This window comes from Lolium perenne, chromosome 1 (assembly GCF_019359855.2).
Source record: "Lolium perenne isolate Kyuss_39 chromosome 1, Kyuss_2.0, whole genome shotgun sequence".
NCBI lineage: Eukaryota > Viridiplantae > Streptophyta > Magnoliopsida > Poales > Poaceae > Lolium > Lolium perenne.
The window spans coordinates 257,084,447-257,104,598 of NC_067244.2; positions in this window are offsets into that span (position 1 = coordinate 257,084,447).

Below are 20,152 nucleotides of genomic sequence, written 5' to 3' on the forward strand. Positions count from 1 at the left end.
ATATATGTTTCTTGTGGGCTCTATTGTGATCCTGTTGTAATGTTACCGCTCGTGTTAATTCCTCTGGCATCACGTGTGTGATTCGTCGCGCACGTCGTGTCGGAGGGCGTCTCTGAATCGATATCGTGCGGATTTTGGCGGGTTCGCTGGAATCCTCATGGTACCGGTTCCGGGGCGTCACAAGTTGGTATCAGAGCTCAGGTTTGACGGTACCCCACCAGTCCAGCCTGTAGGATAACCTTGCCAACGGACGTTGTTGTGTAGAGTGTCAAAACTATTTTCTGAAAACTCGTTGGATAGATCTGATTAGCTCTGAATTTTCTCCTTACCTAAATTCTTTCTCCTCTTACCTTTGCGAGTTTTGAGTCCCCTCTCTTATCCGAGTTTCTCTGAGTCTTAGGTTTTGACGTGGGTTGGACGATCTTTGCCCCTCACCTATTAGGTCCGATCTTCGGAGGATCCCGACAGAAGCGCATCACCGACTGCGGAACAACGATTTCTTGTTAGTGGTGTCACCGATCTACGTGGAGCAAGAACTCTTGTTAGTGGTGTCGAGAAGATCAACACTTCGCCAGAAGAAGGTTCCACCTCGAGGTCGGGTGATTGTCAACATGGTACAAGAAGACTCGATAGTTTAACCAACTCCCCCTTGGCATGACGTGGAACCTAGGGCGAGGTTCCTTGTTAGTGGTGTCGATTGTAACGGCCCCGGGTAGCACCCCTATTAGAATTGTTTGTTGTTTTTCTTTTGTGCATCATCATGACATCATGCATCATATCATTCATGTTTTCAACAAAATAAAATTATTTTGTAAACCCTAGCTATTTTTGTTTTTCCATCTCATATGGTTTTATTATACCTACCCCTTTCTTTTCATTTAATAAAACTCTAAAATAAAACTATATTTTGTTTTGCTATAAAATTTTGGCTCTTATTTTATTTCTCTCCAACTCTATTTTCAAAAGAAAACTCTAACCTTGGTTTGATCTGTTTCAAATCAAAAGAAAAGGGAGAACCCCCCCCCCCCCCCAAAAAAAAACCCCCCTAACCCAAACCAGGCCTCTCTTCTCCCTCTCCCCTCCTTCCCCTTCCAGCCCGAGCAGGCCCAGCCCACTTCGGCCTCTCTCTTTCCCTCTCACCTTCCCCCGACCAGCCCACCACCATCCAGGCCCCTTCCTCCTTTTGGCCCATACCCCTTCGGCGAGGAGACGCGCCTCACCTCATCGTCTTTCCCCTTCACGCCAGGAGCGTGAGCTCCTGGACAGCGACAGCAGCTGTGGCCACCTCCTCCCTCACGCGCTCCACCCCTCGTTTTTTTCCTCTGGACCACGCCAGCTCCACCTGCTCCTCCTTATCTTCCCAACCATCCTCCTCTCCTTCTTCTTTCTCTCCAAGGCAGAAAAGGGAGAGGGTTTTACCCCTCACTCCACCGAGTGCATCCTCCCCGGCGCCCCACTGTTACCGGCCACCTCGCGCTGTTCTGAGGGCACCGGCAGGTGCGCCTCATCGCCCTCCTTCACCTGGTACAAGGAATCGAAGGGGGGCCCTCCAATCGACGCCACGGTCCTCTTCTCCGACTTCGGCTGTGCGCGCTCCGGCGAGGATTCCGTCGCCATCAGCCCTCCCCCTTCCTCTCCGACCCCGCTAAGGGCTTCCTGGTGAGCACGCCGTCACCCTGAACCCCTTCCTCCTCTATTTCCTCTCCTCTCCTCCCAACGGTGATGCCGTTTATCCTGGCGCAGATGCTCCCCACCGGCGGCTCTCCGGCGACCCCCCTGTGCCGGTGATGCCACCTTCTGATCGAGTTCGACGAGGCACGTCGGATGCGCCAGCTTTCGCTTCCTGGAAACCACCGAGGTGCCCGCGCGCACCGACCCCGAGCCGCGGTGACCACCTCCTGCGCCGCGCGCGGCCACGGCCTTTCCGTCGAACACCTTCAGGGCACGCACGCATGGTTTGCCACGAGGGCAGCCAGCGTGGCCGTGGGCCCCATCCGTCAGCCTCTCGGGCTAGAGCCCCGCCCGGTGAGAAACCTCCCCAGATCTGGATCTCGACCATCTTACACCGAGGACCCTGCATGTTTTTCGTTGTTAACCTGCAGCCCCTGGCTGCTGTTCTTTTCAGCAAAACCCCCTGCATATCTAACAAAGTAACCCGCAGTCCTCCCCCTGTATGAAAATGATTTCTGGGTCCTTCCCTATTTAATAAAACCTGTTTTATGTTTAAAAATAATAATAAAACTAATCAGTTAATAACTTTTAATTGGTAACTCCAAATAAAAAGTGTTGTATATGAATTTTGATCAGAAAAATCCAATGAACATGAATATGCCATCCATATGCTTGTTTGCATCCTGCATCATGTCGCGGCGTGGTAGTTATGCATGATCACCTAACATATACCTGGAGTATTTCGGATATCCAACTAAGGTTTCCCCGCTCCGTTTAACTTTGAAGTAGCTCACCCTTGCCATGTTATGCCATGCTAAGCAACCCTTAAATTTGTCAGTAGAAATTGCAACTCCAACCTAATCGGTTTGTTCGGACTCTGGTTCCGCTTAAATTGGATAAATTGCATTGCACCATCGCTGCCATGTCATGCATAACATCTTGATCATGCCGGATCTTCTTTATCCGTAGTAGTAAGACTTGCATACATTGTGTGTTCCAACATTTGCTTCTTCCCGGATAGGATCGCGAAGTGGTGTTGTGAGATACGACGAGTTCTTCGGCTGTTCTTCAACAACCTTTAACAGGCAAGCATTTCCTAAACTTCTGTCTCTGCAGGAGTCGCTCACCTATTTTATTTTGCCTTCTCCCTTATGCTAGCCTTGAGTTACGTTCTTGTCACGTGTCCTATCCACTTGTTACCTCAAGCAGCCCATATTGCCACCACCACCTCCTACAGCTATTGTTTGGTTATCGGGTCTGCCTTGCGAGTCGTAGTGCATGCTAGTGCTGTTTATATCTCGTTACCGTTATCATTATCTTATCGGGTTATCTGTTGGGGAATCATGACACATGGTTTATGGATATGTTGTTGGAGATAATCACACTTACTTTATTGTAAACAACTAAAATTGTAAGCAGAGGCATCTGTGAGCCCCTTTGCGAAAGCATCGGAACTTTGACTCGCTAATGTCCCCTAGGACCCGAGTTCTTGTTATCTGTTCCGAGATTGAGCACTCTACCCGTACGTGGGGACGATTATCGGGACCCCCCCTCACCCATTACCTTTTCTCAAGTCAGTTGAAAAGGGGGCCACAACCTTGGTTTTATTTGCCTATGCCATGTATGCCATGCTTTACTTACTGTTGCCTTCGGGTGTTTACTTCCTGTTGCCTTCGGGTGTTTATATTCTGTACTGTACCTTGCGGGACGTTTAGCGAAGCGTGTGGTTTGCACGCCTAGCCGCCGGCGCAAACCCTGAGTCCGTCTCGGAGTACGGCCGGACTTCGTCACGGGTAGCTTAGTCGGGTGGCCCCCCTAGACTTTCTTGTGGAACTGGGAACGGTCTTGTTGTGAGACTCCGCCATAATTAAGCGGGTTCGAGCATGCGTATGGTTACATTTGGGCAACCCCTGCAGGGTGTACATCTTATCGATAAGCCGTGTCCGCGGTTATGGACGACTTGGAATTGTATAGCTCGATCATAGAACAACTTACACCTTTATGTTGATGCTAATAATTTGCTAATAACTTGCGTAGTAATATAGCACTACTTCAACGGCTACCTAATAAAACTTGTCCACCGTGTGAGTGCCTTTGTAAGTACTTCCTTGCGAGGGGGGAACGCATCGGTTGTGTTATGTTTGCAGAGTATAGAACTGCTAGCTTACGCGCTCTCTCATCTCCTCTGATTAGACGACTGTTGTAGAGTGTCTCTATATGTTTTTAGTGCTTGCGCGCTGCCGCTTAACCCCACCATATTGCCTATGACGTTCCTCTTGCGTCCTCTAAGTCCCCTGCATGCCTCAAGTACAAAGGACGACTGGTTGACGAATGCTTATACGTCTTGAAGTCTTGTTAAGTACGAACCCGTACTTATTGCTGCTTTGGGACATAACCGGGCAGGTATGAAGACATGTTCGATGAAGATGACGTTAGCGAGGTTACCCTTCCGGCTTGGCCTGGGCAGGGTTATGGACGCCACTGGTTATCTTCAGGACTCTTAGTCCAATTTGTATCTTGTCCGTACTCGGACGTATTTGATCTTCTGTATGATTCGGATCTTTGTATTGTATATTTGTATCTTGACTCGTTGGAGTCGTTGTTGTAATATATGTTTCTTGTGGGCTCTATTGTAATCCTGTTGTAATGTTACCGCTCGTGTTAATTCCTCTGGCATCACGTGTGTGATTCGTCGCGCACGTCGTGTCGGAGGGCGTCTCTGAATCGATATCGTGCGGATTTCGGTGGGTTCGCTGGAATCCTCATGGTACTGGTTCCGGGGCGTCACACACACCTCCGCTGCCCGCTAGAACAGGGAGAGGATGGACTTCACCGACACCGTACGCGCGACCGAGTACGGAAGTGCTGCCGGATTGCAGCACCGGGACGATCGACTACACCAACAACGAGATCTGATCTCGTAAGGCTTTGGATCTTCGAGGGTTAGTCTCTTATTCCATCTCGTTGCTTCGATCTTCATAGATTATGCGGTGACCCAGCATACCACTGCATGTTGTAGTATACAAGTCGTTGATATGATCTTTGTGAAGGGGCTTCCTCACAAATTGCCATATCCCTCAGAGTGGTACAACAGAAACATTGCAGGTCATAACACTCCATACTTTATTACAAACGTTGTCTTAACAAGTTGGTATTCTCACAGGTCCTATGAGAACACCCTAAGATACTACTTAAGTACGATTACAACTCATAACAAATATAAAGAGCTCAACAACTTATTTAGGTAAGTTCTACGTTGCTCGGCTCTAAGATACTAGGGTATGTTACTACTCCTCCACCTCCGTGTCATCTGGTCCGTAGACTATCCCATAGTCTACGCCTTCCACTCTGCCGCTAAGATCAGGTTCTTCGTAGACCAGCTCGTAGCTTCCTTCTGGTGCTCCATCGTTGATAGCCTCCACTTCCGGATCACAGTCTAGCAAGGGTGTCGAAAGAAAGTGAGTACAGAGGTACTCAGCAAGTTCTAAAAGAATAAAAGGTGTTTGATGCACTAGCTACGACCATTGATCAGGAAATCGCAGGTCAATGCATGTTTTGAAAACATTTCTTCAAAGGTTGCTTTTATTATGAAAACTATGCCCGTCAGTCTTCACAGGTTGACCAGAACTTCGTGGAGTTCCTTTCCTGCCGCGTTCGCAGTTCCCTTCCCGGAACAAGGAGTGACAGCCACAATTTGTTACACTCTGCAGAGGTGCGTTACTTTTCCCACAAGAGATCTCACCCTTTTTGCCATCCGCAGGGACTTGCCCCCGTTCACACTTCCTTTGGTGTGAGGCCAGGTATAAAGATCCAAGCCCACACCGCCTTCTCCGCGACTGCAAACCCACCCTTTTGTCCACCCGCACACCTCCAGTAGACTTTCCCCCGATAATACGGCTTTACTCATGGTTTACTTTGGACAATCCTTCATAGATCGGAAGAGATTAACATCACCAATGGATGGGGATTTAAAAGGATTTCCCAACCTATTGCGGCAGTGCCTCCAGCACCCCACCGTCTCTCCGATCCGTTGGCGTGCAGAAGGGAAAAGATACAGCTGGCTTTCCCAGAGCCATTATAGATCTCATGGTCAACGCGGTTTGTACGGCGCTAGAATCACTGGACGGCATTGGTAATTTAATCCTAGGGTGATATAACCCATTGCAATGGAACCTCCACCATATCAACACATACCATGGTTCCATTGCCAGCCACATAGTCATATTCATAGTTGGAAAATAACATTTTATTTGCGATGCAGGAATGATAAGTATATAGCTTTGCATTAAAGTAGTAGAAAATAATCAAGTTGACATGAGCAAGGGTTGAACTTGCCTGTGGACTGCGAGATAGTGCAGTTCAATGCAGTTGATGGAACCTGGACCTCGGGTTCTGTAAGAAGCATCATTGTCCGGTAAGGACAATGTTATAAAAATCCAAATAATGCAATCATGGATGTATTATTTTATGTTGAATCCCTTTACCCCATTGAGTTATTACAATTTAGGGTTGTATTTAAGATTTATGTCTTTGACGGTAATTTACAATTGATTTAAAAGTATTAATCATTGTAACTCACACAAAGTACAACAATTCAAAGTAACATGATTTTATTTGATAATTGCCTTAGTCATTCCAAAATAATTTGAAATTATAGAGTTACCTCTATAATTTTTGGAATAAAAGAGAATATAGTAGTTTTCTGGGAAAAATTCCCTTGTTCAAAAGAAATGACTTGGAATAATAGAATCTCATTTTGAAATGTTTGAAAATAAGTATTTGAACTTATTTGAGATTTTTCCTTGAATTTTAAATACAAGGAAATTATAATTTAAAATTCCAAGTTATTATTTAAATTCTGAAAATTCATAATTTTGAATTTGTTTCATAAATTCCATTTCATATTTTATTTTGGTTAAGATTTATTTTTCATTCATAAATCCAATTTTTATTGGATTTTTAGAGTTGTTTATAATTTATTAAAATTTGGTAAAGTTTTGATCTTTTATTAATTATAAAAAGACCAAAATACCCCACTGGACCCCTATTGGGCCCAGCCCAATCACTTAAACCCAGGGACGGCCCAAATAGGCTGGCCCCCTTTTGGGTTCGGTGGCGCCGAAGCGGCCCACCTCACTCACTCTCACTCGGCCCTCTTCTTACTCGTCTAACCCTAATCTCTGGCGACCCCGTGGCGATGGCGTCGCCGCCATGGCCGCCGCCTGCTCCGGCCATCACCGGCCTCCTCCGCCGTAGCCATCTACCTCTCCTGAACCGCCGCGAGCAGATCTATCGATCTGTCCGCGCCGTTTTTCCCCTCTCGTCCTCTCCTGGCGAATCGCCTCGATCTGGATCCACTGGAGAATCGCCTCGACGAACTCCGGCGAGATCTCGTCCTCGCCGACGACGTGTGCGCTTCCGAGACCGACCTGGCGCGGGTGCTGCTTGCAGCGCCTGTGCCGTCGTCTCCGTGCTGTGGTGGTGTTCGTCGGCGTAACGCCGGCGACTTCCCTGGCTTTGCAGCTGCTATGGCCGCGCGGGCACTGCCTCGCCATGCCATAGCTTCTGCCTCCAGGCGCGGGTAAGGTCCTATGCTCCTCCTCCTTCTCTTCTGTGCGCCTCCCCTTGTTACTGTGCTTCTTCCTCCTCATGCTATGTCACTCTCTGGTGATCTTGTGATCATCTAGAGTCATGCTACTGCTGCGCAATCTTACTGTGCTTCGGTTTACTGCAAGCTTATGGTCAGATTACCAGTTACTGGTACTGGCACATGTCGATTTGCTTGCTGTTCATGCTATGCTTGCTTCTCTGCTACTCCTAGCTTGCTCTACACTTGCCAGGCTTTACTGTGCTTGCTTATGGCTTGATATACCCTGCTGTTCATGCTTATGGGCTTGCTATGCTTACTGGTTTATCATACTTGCTTGTCTAGGTGTACTTGTGTTGCATCTGTGACACTTGTGTGTGTGCCAGAGGTGCCTGTGATATGATTCAGTACTAATTCTGCAAGCCAATGATCCATTGGACCATTTCTTGCTTGTTGGCAACTCTCTCTGTGTAGCTTGGCTTGCTATGATTGATTAATTTGATCAATTGATTGTCAGTGATTGTTTACTGGCTAACACTGTGGCTATATGATTCACTTATCTGGTGATGCCGATGCTCAAGCATCACTGTGCTATTGCTTACTTGTGCTGTTGCTTATTTCTAGCTATCTAGACTTGCTCTAGTGGCTATGAATTAATTTGTATGGCTTAACAGTATGCTGCTGTCATGCTTAGCATGGATCTGTGATAAATTCATGCTTGGATTACTTAATTATGATGAACTGCTTATGCAGTGATGATTTAAATGTCTTGCTTGAATATGAGTTTGCTGTTCATGATTCTTTTACAAGCAATTAAAATCTGAATCCATTTCTGGATAGTGATGTGATCTATTTGGCTTTCTGTTAATTGGTGCTAAGTGTGATGTGACCTCAGTAGCCTTGCTACTGACTGGTTGCTCACATGTTTGGTTGGATCTTGTTGACTACTCAACTTTGCTTGCATATTAGGGAATCATAGTAAGTATGAATGCCAATATGCTTGCCTGTGAAGAAATCTAGGGTTTCTGATGGTTGCTTGCTTAGGATCTTCTGTGTAGTCTTAGCTGCTAATCTATACTATCTGCTGGTGCTATCTGTGCATGATCTTGCTAGTGTGCATCTGTGCATGCTTTCTAGCTTCTGTGCACATGATTTGTATCTGGATGGTTTCTGTCTTAGTAGCTTTTGACTGGCAGTAATCCTTGGTGAAAACCAAGTGATGATCTACCCATATGAGCATCTGCTCATCCCATGCTTATGCATATGATGGATTAGATCCATTGGATCTTTTCCAGGAACTAGGTATACCTTGTTCCAGCTCCTAGAAAGTAATGCTTTGTTGATGCAGACTTGGGTTTGTTCACAGCCCTTCACCTCCAGAGCTTGGATGATCTTCTAGGTCACCATGATCTCTGGTGGCTTGAATGGTTGTGTGTGTTGGTTCTGTTCTTGCTCAAGAACAGATGAACTATGCTTGTTTTTGCTTCCCCCTTACCTGGTGATCTTATCTGGTCGACTGGTCACTGGTTCTAGGGTTTGTGCTCCTTTTATATGATCCCTACTTTTCTCTCTGCATTGACACACAAGCCTGGCATGCTTGGTGACTATGCTTTTGCATGGCCTTGCTGTTGCTGCCCAGCACACTTGAGCTGTGTGCTCTCATATGCTGAAACTTGAGCCCTGGTGTGTGCTCAGGTTTGGTCTGCTGCTGCCCTTATCTTGTGCTGTCCCTGGTTTTGGACAAGCACAAGTGTGCTGTGACTTGGTTCTGTCCAAACTGAATATTGTGTCACTTGCTAACTGTCTAAACTGAATCTTGAGCTAACACTTATATTCTGGCTAGTGTTGGTGCTTTATTATTGCAGGTTTGTGAAGATGGACATGGCCAGAAGATACTCTCCAAGCCATTTAGTCTAGGTTTTAGTTTAGGAATAAACTTGAAATCTTCATTTTCATTTCTGTTTCTTATTTATCAATTCTTGTATCAAGAATATTGTAAAGACTTTGTAATCTGTGTTGTTATCAATAAAGCCCAAGTTTTTGTTTATGAGCTTGTGATTATGTGACATTTATATTCTGGAATAAATATTGTATTTGTGATTCACTTTGAAATTCAAAGTGATTTGAATTCATGAGTTGTGTTTTTAAATTATGAATTCCATTTTTATTTTGTTCAATACTTATTGTTAAATGTATTGACACTTGTCAAATGAAATCAATTCCCCAAATCAAGCAAGATACAAAAGAGATCATGTCGAAATTTCCCTAACTCACATTGCCTAACCCTAAGTGCAAAATGAGAGAGAACCTCGATCCCTCTTAGGTTTAGTTGCAATAAGGCGCGAAAATTTCCCCCGTTTTGCGATGAAATGCACATCCCATTTCTAAATCTACCCTTCGTTGTTCCTATGTTCTGGGTTATTACAGCCTCTCCCCCTTAACAGAAACTTCGTCCCGAAGTTAAGATTGGTACCTGAACATCTCGGGGTAAGACTTCCTCAATTCTTCTTCCGTCTCCCAAGTTGCTTCTCGCTCAGGATGATGTTGCCATTGCACTTTACAATATTTGATTGCCCTGTTTCTTAACTTCTTCCATTGAACTTCTAAGATCTTTTCAGGCCTTTCCACATAAGTTAGGTCAGATTGCAATTCTATTTCTTCATATGTGATAGGATCATCCGGTGCCTTCAAACATTTTCTGAGTTGTGATACATGAAATACATTATGAACTTGACTTAATTGTGCTGGTAACTCCAACTCAAAAGCTGTTCCTCGATTCTGACTGAGTATCTTAAATGGTCCGATATATCGAGGACTTAACTTTCCTTTCACTCCGAACCTCTTAAGTCCTTTCATTGGGCTAACCTTCAGATAAACCATGTCTCCCACTTTCGGTTCCCAATCTCTTCTCTTTAAGTCGGCGTAACTCTTCTGACGACTCTGAGCTATCTTGAGTCTATCTCGGATCACCTCGATGACATCTTGTCTCTCCTTGATGTAGTCCGGTGTAAACTCCTTGTTTTCTCCGGTTTCAAACCAACAAATTGGTGATCTACACTTCCTTCCGTACAGTGCTTCGTACGGTGCCATCTGAATGCTACTCTGATAACTATTGTTATATGAGAATTCTGCTAAAGGTAAATGGTCCTCCCATGAGCCTCCAAAGTTCAGAGCACAAGCTCTAAGCATGTCTTCTAGTATCTGATTGGTTCTTTCGGTTTGTCCTCCGGTTTGGGGATGGTATGCTGTACTGAAATCCAACTTGGATCCCAAAGATTCTTGTAGTTGTTTCCAGAATGCTGATGTGAAAATCGAACCTCTATCTGAGACTATTTTCTTTGGTACTCCATGCTTACTCACAATTTCCTTCACATAAATATCCACAAGCTTTTCTGCAGTATCTTTTGTGTTTACGGCTATGAAATGAGCACTCTTGGTAAGTCTGTCCACTATTACCCATATCATATCCTTCCTCTTACTAGTCATTGGTAAACCAGTAACAAAATCCATTCCTATTTCATCCCATTTCCATTCCGGTATCTCTAGTGGTTTGAGTAATCCCGCAGGACTTTGATGCTCTGCCTTCACTCGTTGACATGTATGACATTCTGAGACATATTGTGCTATTTCTCTTTTCATGTTGTTCCACCAGAACATCTCCTTCAAATCCATATACATCTTCGTACTTCCCGGGTGTATGGAATAAGGGGTTTCATGTGCTTCTTTTAATATGATTAACTTCACTTCTGGGTCATCTGGTACACAGATCCTTTTCTGGAAGTATAATGAATCAAAATCCCCTAGATGGAATTCCGATGGTCTTCCGTCGCCAATCCTCTTGATTTCCTCTTGAATGAACAAATCATCCACTTGCTTTCGGATAATCTCATATTTCAAGTCTGAGTACATCTCATCCATCATCCTCATGGTTGCTATACTTCCTTTGACATCACCTTGAATAAACAAGATCTGAGCATCTTCTAACTCTTTCCGAAGTTCCTTTGGAATTTCCCATTCCGTAGGTTGATTCTCCGTACTCTTCCTACTTAGGGCATCTGCTACTACATTAGCTTTGCCTGGGGTATAGTTGATCTTAAGTCGTAATCCTTAATCAACTCCAACCATCTCTTCTGTCTCATGTTTAATTCTTTCTGGGTGAAGAAATATTTCAAGCTTTTGTGATCGGTGTATAATTCACACTTGGATCCATATAGAAATTGTCTCCAACTCTTCAAAGCATACACAACTGCCGCTAACTCGAGATCATGTACTGGGTAGTTGTGTTCATGTGGTTTTAACTGTCTTGATCCATAAGCTATTACCTTCCGATCTTGCATAAGAACACATCCAAGTCCATTCTTGGAAGCATCACAATACACCGTATAATCCTTTCCAGGTTCAGGAACTGCCAATACCGGTGCTGTGGTTAACTTATCTTTGAGTGTTTGGAAGCTGGCTTCACACTCATCAGTCCACACAAATGGAGTATTTTTCTTGAGTAACTTGGTCATTGGTCCTGCAATCTTCGAAAATCCCTCTATGAATCTCCGATAGTAGCCTGCCATACCAAGAAATCCTCGTATCTCCTTAGCATTTTTGGGTGATTTCCATTCCAATACGGACTGAACCTTGCTTGGATTCACCGCTATGCCTTCTTTGGTTATAACATGTCCAAGAAATTCAACACTATCTAACCAAAATTTGCACTTGCTGAACTTTGCATATAGCTGATGTTCTCTCAAAGTTTGCAGAACTATCTTCAAATGCTTGGCATGTTCTTCTTTGTCTTTGGAATAGATTAGAATATCATCTATGAACACTATCACAAACTTGTCCAAGTACTTCATGAATATCTTGTTCATCAAATTCATGAAAATTGCTGGTGCATTTGTTAGTCCAAATGGTACAACCAAGTATTCATGGTGTCCATACCTTGATACGAATGCTGTTTTTGGTACATCCTCCTTCTTGATCTTGATTTGATGGTATCCTGACCTTAAATCAATCTTCGAGAAGACTCCTGCTCCTTGAACTTGATCAAAAAGATCTTGAATTCTAGGTAAAGGATACTTGTTCTTGATAGTTACATTGTTCAAATTTCTGTAATCTCCACACATTCTCTTTCCTCCATCTCTTTTATCCACAAAAATAACTGGTGTACCCCATGGTGACACACTTTCTTGAATAAATCCCTTCTGTTCCAGTTCATCTATCTGAGCTTTAAGTTCCACTAACTCCTTTGGTCCCATCTTATATGGTGGTTGTGCTATTGGTGCTGTGCCTGGGATCAGATCGATTGTGAATTCAATCTCTCTATCGGGTGGCATTCCCGGTAGTTCCTTAGGAAATACATCCTTAAACTCATTCACTACAGGGATATCTTCAATTCTCACTTCCTTCAAGCTATTGAGTTCCAATCCGATCTCCAACTCACTGTACCTATCTCCTTGGAACACTATTCGACCTCCTATGGAGTTGCGAAGTGATACTGTTTTGTCTCCACAGTTAATCACCGCTCCATTTTCTGTCAACCAATCCATCCCTAAGATGACTGATATGTCCTTCATGGGTATGATGAATAGGTCCGCGAAATACACACAGTCACATATGGTTAGGACTTGTGCTTCTTTCACGTGGGTTACTAAAATCGTTCCCCCCGCGGATAGGACAATTATAGGGGTTTCTAACTTAGAACATCTAAGCCCGAATTTTTCCACAAATTCCAATGCAAGAAATGATGTGGTTGCTCCAGTATCAAATAATACTTTGCCAGGATGAGTAAGAATGCTTAGCGTACCTAAGACTGTTTGATCCGACTCTTCCGCTTGTTCCAAAGATGTGCAATTCAGCTTTCCATAAGGCTTTCCCTTCTTGTTGTTGTAGTTGTAATTGCGGTTGTTGTTGTTGGTGTTGCGGTTGTTGTTGTTGTTGTTGTTTCCACCTCGTCCTCCAGAGCTCTGTCCGCTCCAAGATGCCTTGTTCGGACACTCCGGCTTGATGTGTCCTTCCTTTCCACAACCATAGCAGATGATTCTGGGTTTCTGACAGTCCTTCTGCAAATGACCCCTTTGGCCACAACTGTTGCAGATGATCTGGTTAATTGGGTTCTGACTCTGACCTCCCCGGTTGTACTGATTACCAGAAGTAGGTCGATATCGGGGTTTGAAACTCCGATCAGGTAATGGTTTACTGATTGGGTACTTCCTTGGCTCTATACGAGCCCTCTTCCTCCTGTCCTCCTGGACTTGCCTGTAGTCATCCTCGAAAGTGATTGCCGAGTCAATCAGTTCCTGGAATTCGGCAGTCCGTGCCAACCTCAGTTGCATCTTCATGTATGGATTCATGCCTTTCATGAACCGCTTCTTCCGTTTATCCTCTGTATCTACATCCTCAGGTGCATACCTGGCTAACCTATTGAAATCCCGAACATACTGCATGATTGGTGCAGTATTCTGTCTCAGTTCTTCAAATTCCCTCTTCTTCAGCTCCACCACGCTGTCCGGAACATGAGCATCCCGAAACTTCTTCTTGAACTCCTCCCAGGTGAATACTTTATCTGGAGGGTGTACTTCTACAAGGTTCTCCCACCATGATGCTGCTGGTCCTGACAACAGATAAGTGGTATATCTGATCTTCTCCTCATCGTTGCAACCAACGGTCTTCAATTTCCGTTCAGTATCCATAAGCCAATCTTCAGCGTCCATTGGTTCTGGGGCTGATGTGAATGGTAGTGGTCTTGCATTTTGGAAGTCCGATAGTGTTACTCCCTTGCCTTCATTACCCCTATCATTGATGACATGGGTAAAGAAATCCTGCATATTCTTGCTCTGGCTTTCCTGGTAACGCCTCCTATCTTCCTCCATTGACCTCATATACTGTTGGAAGTCTGGGTGCAACATTGGATGTGGTGGTGGTGGTGCGTTTTCTGCTCTAGCTGCTGCATCTGCCTCCTCTTTCTCTCTGGCTTCCCGCTCTCTGCGAGCCTCTTCGGTTTCTACTAACGCCATTTCCCCCTAGTCCTGTAACAAAGAGCGATTACTCATAATTACACCATGCAAATGCTTTCTGAGCTCAACTCAATGCCCAGAACTAGTCACACAATGAAATCAAGAAGCAAATCCAAAACAAACATTTATTATGTATGTACACCGTATAATACATAACACACTCACAAACTTATATTACATGTGGTACATATAAACCACTTATTTGGCTCAAAGCCCAAGCCAACGGGAATTTAAAATACGTTCTATTACAATACCACCTAGATTACTTTATTCTTCATTGGAGCTCTACTCCTCATCGTCTTCATTCGCCTCCGCATACATCCCTGGGGTCCATCCGGTACAACGGTCTGTCCTCCGAAGACCGTCCGGAATGAAAGTTCTTCCCGTAGGTATGTAGTCTGAATCGGACGAAGTGCCGAGACAGAGATCTGTCATTCCAAAGTAACTAGATAAAGACTCATACATATTCCCAGTGGAATACAGCTCCTCTTCTCCAGTCATCCATGGAGGATTCCTATTCACTTGACCCCTCATCTTCTTCTTCTTCTTTTTCTTGGTTCCAGAACTCTCACCTACCACGTACTGGGATGTTTTGGGTAATCCCATCTCCAAATCCAAAGAAATGGAGTTGGTGTCTTTCTTTTTCTGCTCAAAGCTTTGGTTAACATTCGGATTAACCGCATCACTCTCATCTCCTGTATCACATGGAATTGGCTCCTCCTCATCACCGAAAGGTTCCCCGAAACGCCAACCCGTCGAGTTTTCAATCGGTGACTCCGAGCAGTTTATGTTCCATGAATGGTCTCCCCCATATCCAGTATCGTACGATGCTGACACGTGTGGATAGTGCGGGACAAAGTTAGGTGTAAGTGGATCTCTTGTAGGTAGATTTCTTTTGAACCACTGGTCACTCAAATCTACATCACTGTCTGGGTTAAAGAAGGGTGTAGTATGTTGTGGTTGTGCCCTCAGATCACGCATCCGAGTTTGGACTTTGTCAGGGTCCGTGAACTCAGCTAGCATGTGGTCAATCTCACCTCTCATCTTCATGTGTAAAAGGTACATCGTGGTCAATAAAGACTTACAGCTATCCATGTGCTGTGCTGCAGCTTCAGGACTTCTGTGTGCTAACACCAAATGATTCAGAGTGGGATCCTCATCTTCCTCGGCATGAGGTATATGAGAAAACTCTGAACATAGCAGTTCTACTGACTTGTGCTGCCTTATCTCAAGGATTGCCTTGAATAGGCCCATATGGTAGGCTGTGGTGATAGTTTTGGCTTCTCCGTATGGCATTATACGACTCATCAGCAGTTTTTCCGGTAGTTGGACCGATACTCTGCACTTGGCTAGGATTTCCCCATCATAGTAAGTATACTTGATAACAGGTATCCGTGGATCACAATGAAGTTCCTTCAGCATCCCACACAGGAGAGCTGTTATTGGTCCATCATAATCACCGAGCCAACCCTCAACTTTCCTCAAAGTCCTCTTAGGAAAAGTGTTCGCCATTATGGCTGTATACAAAAACAGAATATTAGTAATGATAATGCATCATAATAGCTATAATAAAGAATTATCGCACTAAAATATATGGTTTTGCTATTCTCAAGTGAATAATCACCATATTTCTAGAGAATCCTTTACTATTTCTACTAGACTCCTACAGGTTTCTTCCCTATACTAGGTTTTTCCAACCTAAGGTCGCAACATTTGCTCTGATACCAGCTGCGGTGACCCAGCATACCACTGCATGTTGTAGTATACAAGTCGTTGATATGATCTTTGTGAAGGGGCTTCCTCACAAATTGCCATATCCCTCAGAGTGGTACAACAGAAACATTGCAGGTCATAACACTCCATACTTTATTACAAACATTGTCTTAACAAGTTGGTATTCTCACAGGTCCTATGAGAACACCCTAAGATACTACTTAAGTACGATTACAACTCATAACAAATATAAAGAGCTCAACAACTTATTTAGGTAAGTTCTACGTTGCTCGGCTCTAAGATACTAGGGTATGTTACTACTCCTCCACCTCCGTGTCATCTGGTCCGTAGACTATCCCATAGTCTACGCCTTCCACTCCGCCGCTAAGATCAGGTTCTTCGTAGACCAGCTCGTAGCTTCCTTCTGGTGCTCCATCGTTGATAGCCTCCACTTCCGGATCACAGTCTAGCAAGGGTGTCGAAAGAAAGTGAGTACAGAGGTACTCAGCAAGTTCTAAAAGAATAAAAGGTGTTTGATGCACTAGCTACGACCATTGATCAGGAAATCGCAGGTCAATGCATGTTTTGAAAACATTTCTTCAAAAGGTTGCTTTTATTATGAAAACTATGCCCGTCAGTCTTCACAGGTTGACCAGAACTTCGTGGAGTTCCTTTCCTGCCACGTTCGCAGTTCCCTTCCCGGAACAAGGAGTGACAGCCACAATTTGTTACACTCTGCAGAGGTGCGTTACTTTTCCCACAAGAGATCTCACCCTTTTTGCCATCCGCAGGGACTTGCCCCCGTTCACACTTCCTTTGGTGTGAGGCCAGGTATAAAGATCCAAGCCCACACCGCCTTCTCCGCGACTGCAAACCCACCCTTTTGTCCACCCGCACACCTCCAGTAGACTTTCCCCCGATAATACGGCTTTACTCATGGTGTACTTTGGACAATCCTTCATAGATCGGAAGAGATTAACATCACCAATGGATGGGGATTTAAAAGGATTTCCCAACCTATTGCGGCAGTGCCTCCAGCACCCCACCGTCTCTCCGATCCGTTGGCGTGCAGAAGGGAAAAGATACAGCTGGCTTTCCCAGAGCCATTATAGATCTCATGGTCAACGCGGTTTGTACGGCGCTAGAATCACTGGACGGCATTGGTAATTTAATCCTAGGGTGATATAACCCATTGCAATGGAACCTCCACCATATCAACACATACCATGGTTCCATTGCCAGCCACATAGTCATATTCATAGTTGGAAAATAACATTTTATTTGCGATGCAGGAATGATAAGTATATAGCTTTGCATTAAAGTAGTAGAAAATAATCAAGTTGACATGAGCAAGGGTTGAACTTGCCTGTGGACTGCGAGATAGTGCAGTTCAATGCAGTTGATGGAACCTGGACCTCGGGTTCTGTAAGAAGCATCATTGTCCGGCAAGGACAATGTTATAAAAATCCAAATAATGCAATCATGGATGTATTATTTTATGTTGAATCCCTTTACCCCATCGACTTATTACAATTTAGGGTTGTATTTAAGATTTATGTCTTTGACGGTAATTTACAATTGATTTAAAAGTATTAATCATTGTAACTCACACAAAGTACAACAATTCAAAGTAACATGATTTTATTTGATAATTGCCTTAGTCATTCCAAAATAATTTGAAATTATAGAGTTACCTCTATAATTTTTGGAATAAAAGAGAATATAGTAGTTTTCTAGGAAAAATTCCCTTGTTCAAAAGAAATGACTTGGAATAATAGAATCTCATTTTGAAATGTTTGAAAATAAGTATTTGAACTTATTTGAGATTTTTTCTTGAATTTTAAATACAAGGAAATTATAATTTAAAATTCCAAGTTATTATTTAAATTCTGAAAATTCATAATTTTGAATTTGTTTCATAAATTCCATTTCATATTTTATTTTGGTTAAGATTTATTTTTCATTCATAAATCCAATTTTTATTGGATTTTTAGAGTTGTTTATAATTTATTAAAATTTGGTAAAGTTTTGATCTTTTATTAATTATAAAAAGACCAAAATACCCCACTGGACCCCTATTGGGCCCAGCCCAATCACTTAAACCCAGGGACGGCCCAAATAGGCTGGCCCCCTTTTGGGTTCGGTGGCGCCGAAGCGGCCCACCTCACTCACTCTCACTCGGCCCTCTTCTTACTCGTCTAACCCTAATCTCTGGCGACCCCGTGGCGATGGCGTCGCCGCCATGGCCGCCGCCCTGCTCCGGCCATCGCCGGCCTCCTCCGCCGTAGCCATCTACCTCTCCTGAACCGCCGCGAGCAGATCTATCGATCTGTCCGCGCCGTTTTTCCCCTCTCGTCCTCTCCTGGCGAATCGCCTCGATCTGGATCCACTGGAGAATCGCCTCGACGAACTCCGGCGAGATCTCGTCCTCGCCGACGACGTGTGCGCTTCCGAGACCGACCTGGCGTGGGTGCTGCTTGCAGCGCCTGTGCCGTCGTCTCCGTGCTGTGCTGCTGTGGTGGTGTTCGTCGGCGTAACGCCGGCGACTTCCCTGGCTTTGCAGCTGCTATGGCCGCGCGGGCACTGCCTCGCCATGCCATAGCTTCTGCCTCCAGGCGCGGGTAAGGTCCTATGCTCCTCCTCCTTCTCTTCTGTGCGCCTCCCCTTGTTACTGTGCTTCTTCCTCCTCATGCTATGTCACTCTCTGGTGATCTTGTGATCATCTAGAGTCATGCTACTGCTGCGCAATCTTACTGTGCTTCGGTTTACTGCAAGCTTATGGTCGATTACCGATTCGTAATCTTGGCACATGTCGATTTGCTTGCTGTTCATGCTATGCTTGCTTCTCTGCTACTCCTAGCTTGCTCTACACTTGCCAGGCTTTACTGTGCTTGCTTATGGCTTGATATACCCTGCTGTTCATGCTTATGGGCTTGCTATGCTTACTGGTTTATCATACTTGCTTGTCTAGGTGTACTTGTGTTGCATCTGTGACACTTGTGTGTGTGCCAGAGGTGCCTGTGATATGATTCAGTACTAATTCTGCAAGCCAATGATCCATTGGACCATTTCTTGCTTGTTGGCAACTCTCTCTGTGTAGCTTGGCTTGCTATGATTGATTAATTTGATCAATTGATTGTCAGTGATTGTTTACTGGCTAACACTGTGGCTATATGATTCACTTATCTGGTGATGCCGATGCTCAAGCATCACTGTGCTATTGCTTACTTGTGCTGTTGCTTATTTCTAGCTATCTAGACTTGCTCTAGTGGCTATGAATTAATTTGTATGGCTTAACAGTATGCTGCTGTCATGCTTAGCATGGATCTGTGATAAATTCATGCTTGGATTACTTAATTATGATGAACTGCTTATGCAGTGATGATTTAAATGTCTTGCTTGAATATGAGTTTGCTGTTCATGATTCTTTTACAAGCAATTAAAATCTGAATCCATTTCTGGATAGTGATGTGATCTATTTGGCTTTCTGTTAATTGGTGCTAAGTGTGATGTGACCTCAGTAGCCTTGCTACTGACTGGTTGCTCACATGTTTGGTTGGATCTTGTTGACTACTCAACTTTGCTTGCATATTAGGGAATCATAGTAAGTATGAATGCCAATATGCTTGCCTGTGAAGAAATCTAGGGTTTCTGATGGTTGCTTGCTTAGGATCTTCTGTGTAGTCTTAGCTGCTAATCTATACTATCTACTGGTGCTATCTCTGCATGATCTTGCTAGTGTGCATCTCGTGCATGCTTTCTAGCTTCAGTGCACATGATTTGTATCTGGATGGTTTCTGTCTTAGTAGCTTTTGACTGCGATAATCCTTGGTGAAAACCAAGTGATGATCTACCCATATGAGCATCTGCTTCATCCCATGCTTATGCATATGATGGATTAGATCCATTGGATCTTTTCCAGAACTAGGTATACCTTGTTCCAGCTCCTAGAAAGTAATGCTTTGTTGATGCAGACTTGGGTTTGTTCACAGCCCTTCACCTCCAGAGCTTGGATGATCTTCTAGGTCACCATGATCTCTGGTGGCTTGAATGGTTGTGTGTGTTGGTTCTGTTCTTGCTCAAGAACAGATGAACTATGCTTGTTTTTGCTTCCCCCTTACCTGGTGATCTTATCTCGGTCGATCGGTCACCTTTGGTTCTAGGGTTTGTGCTC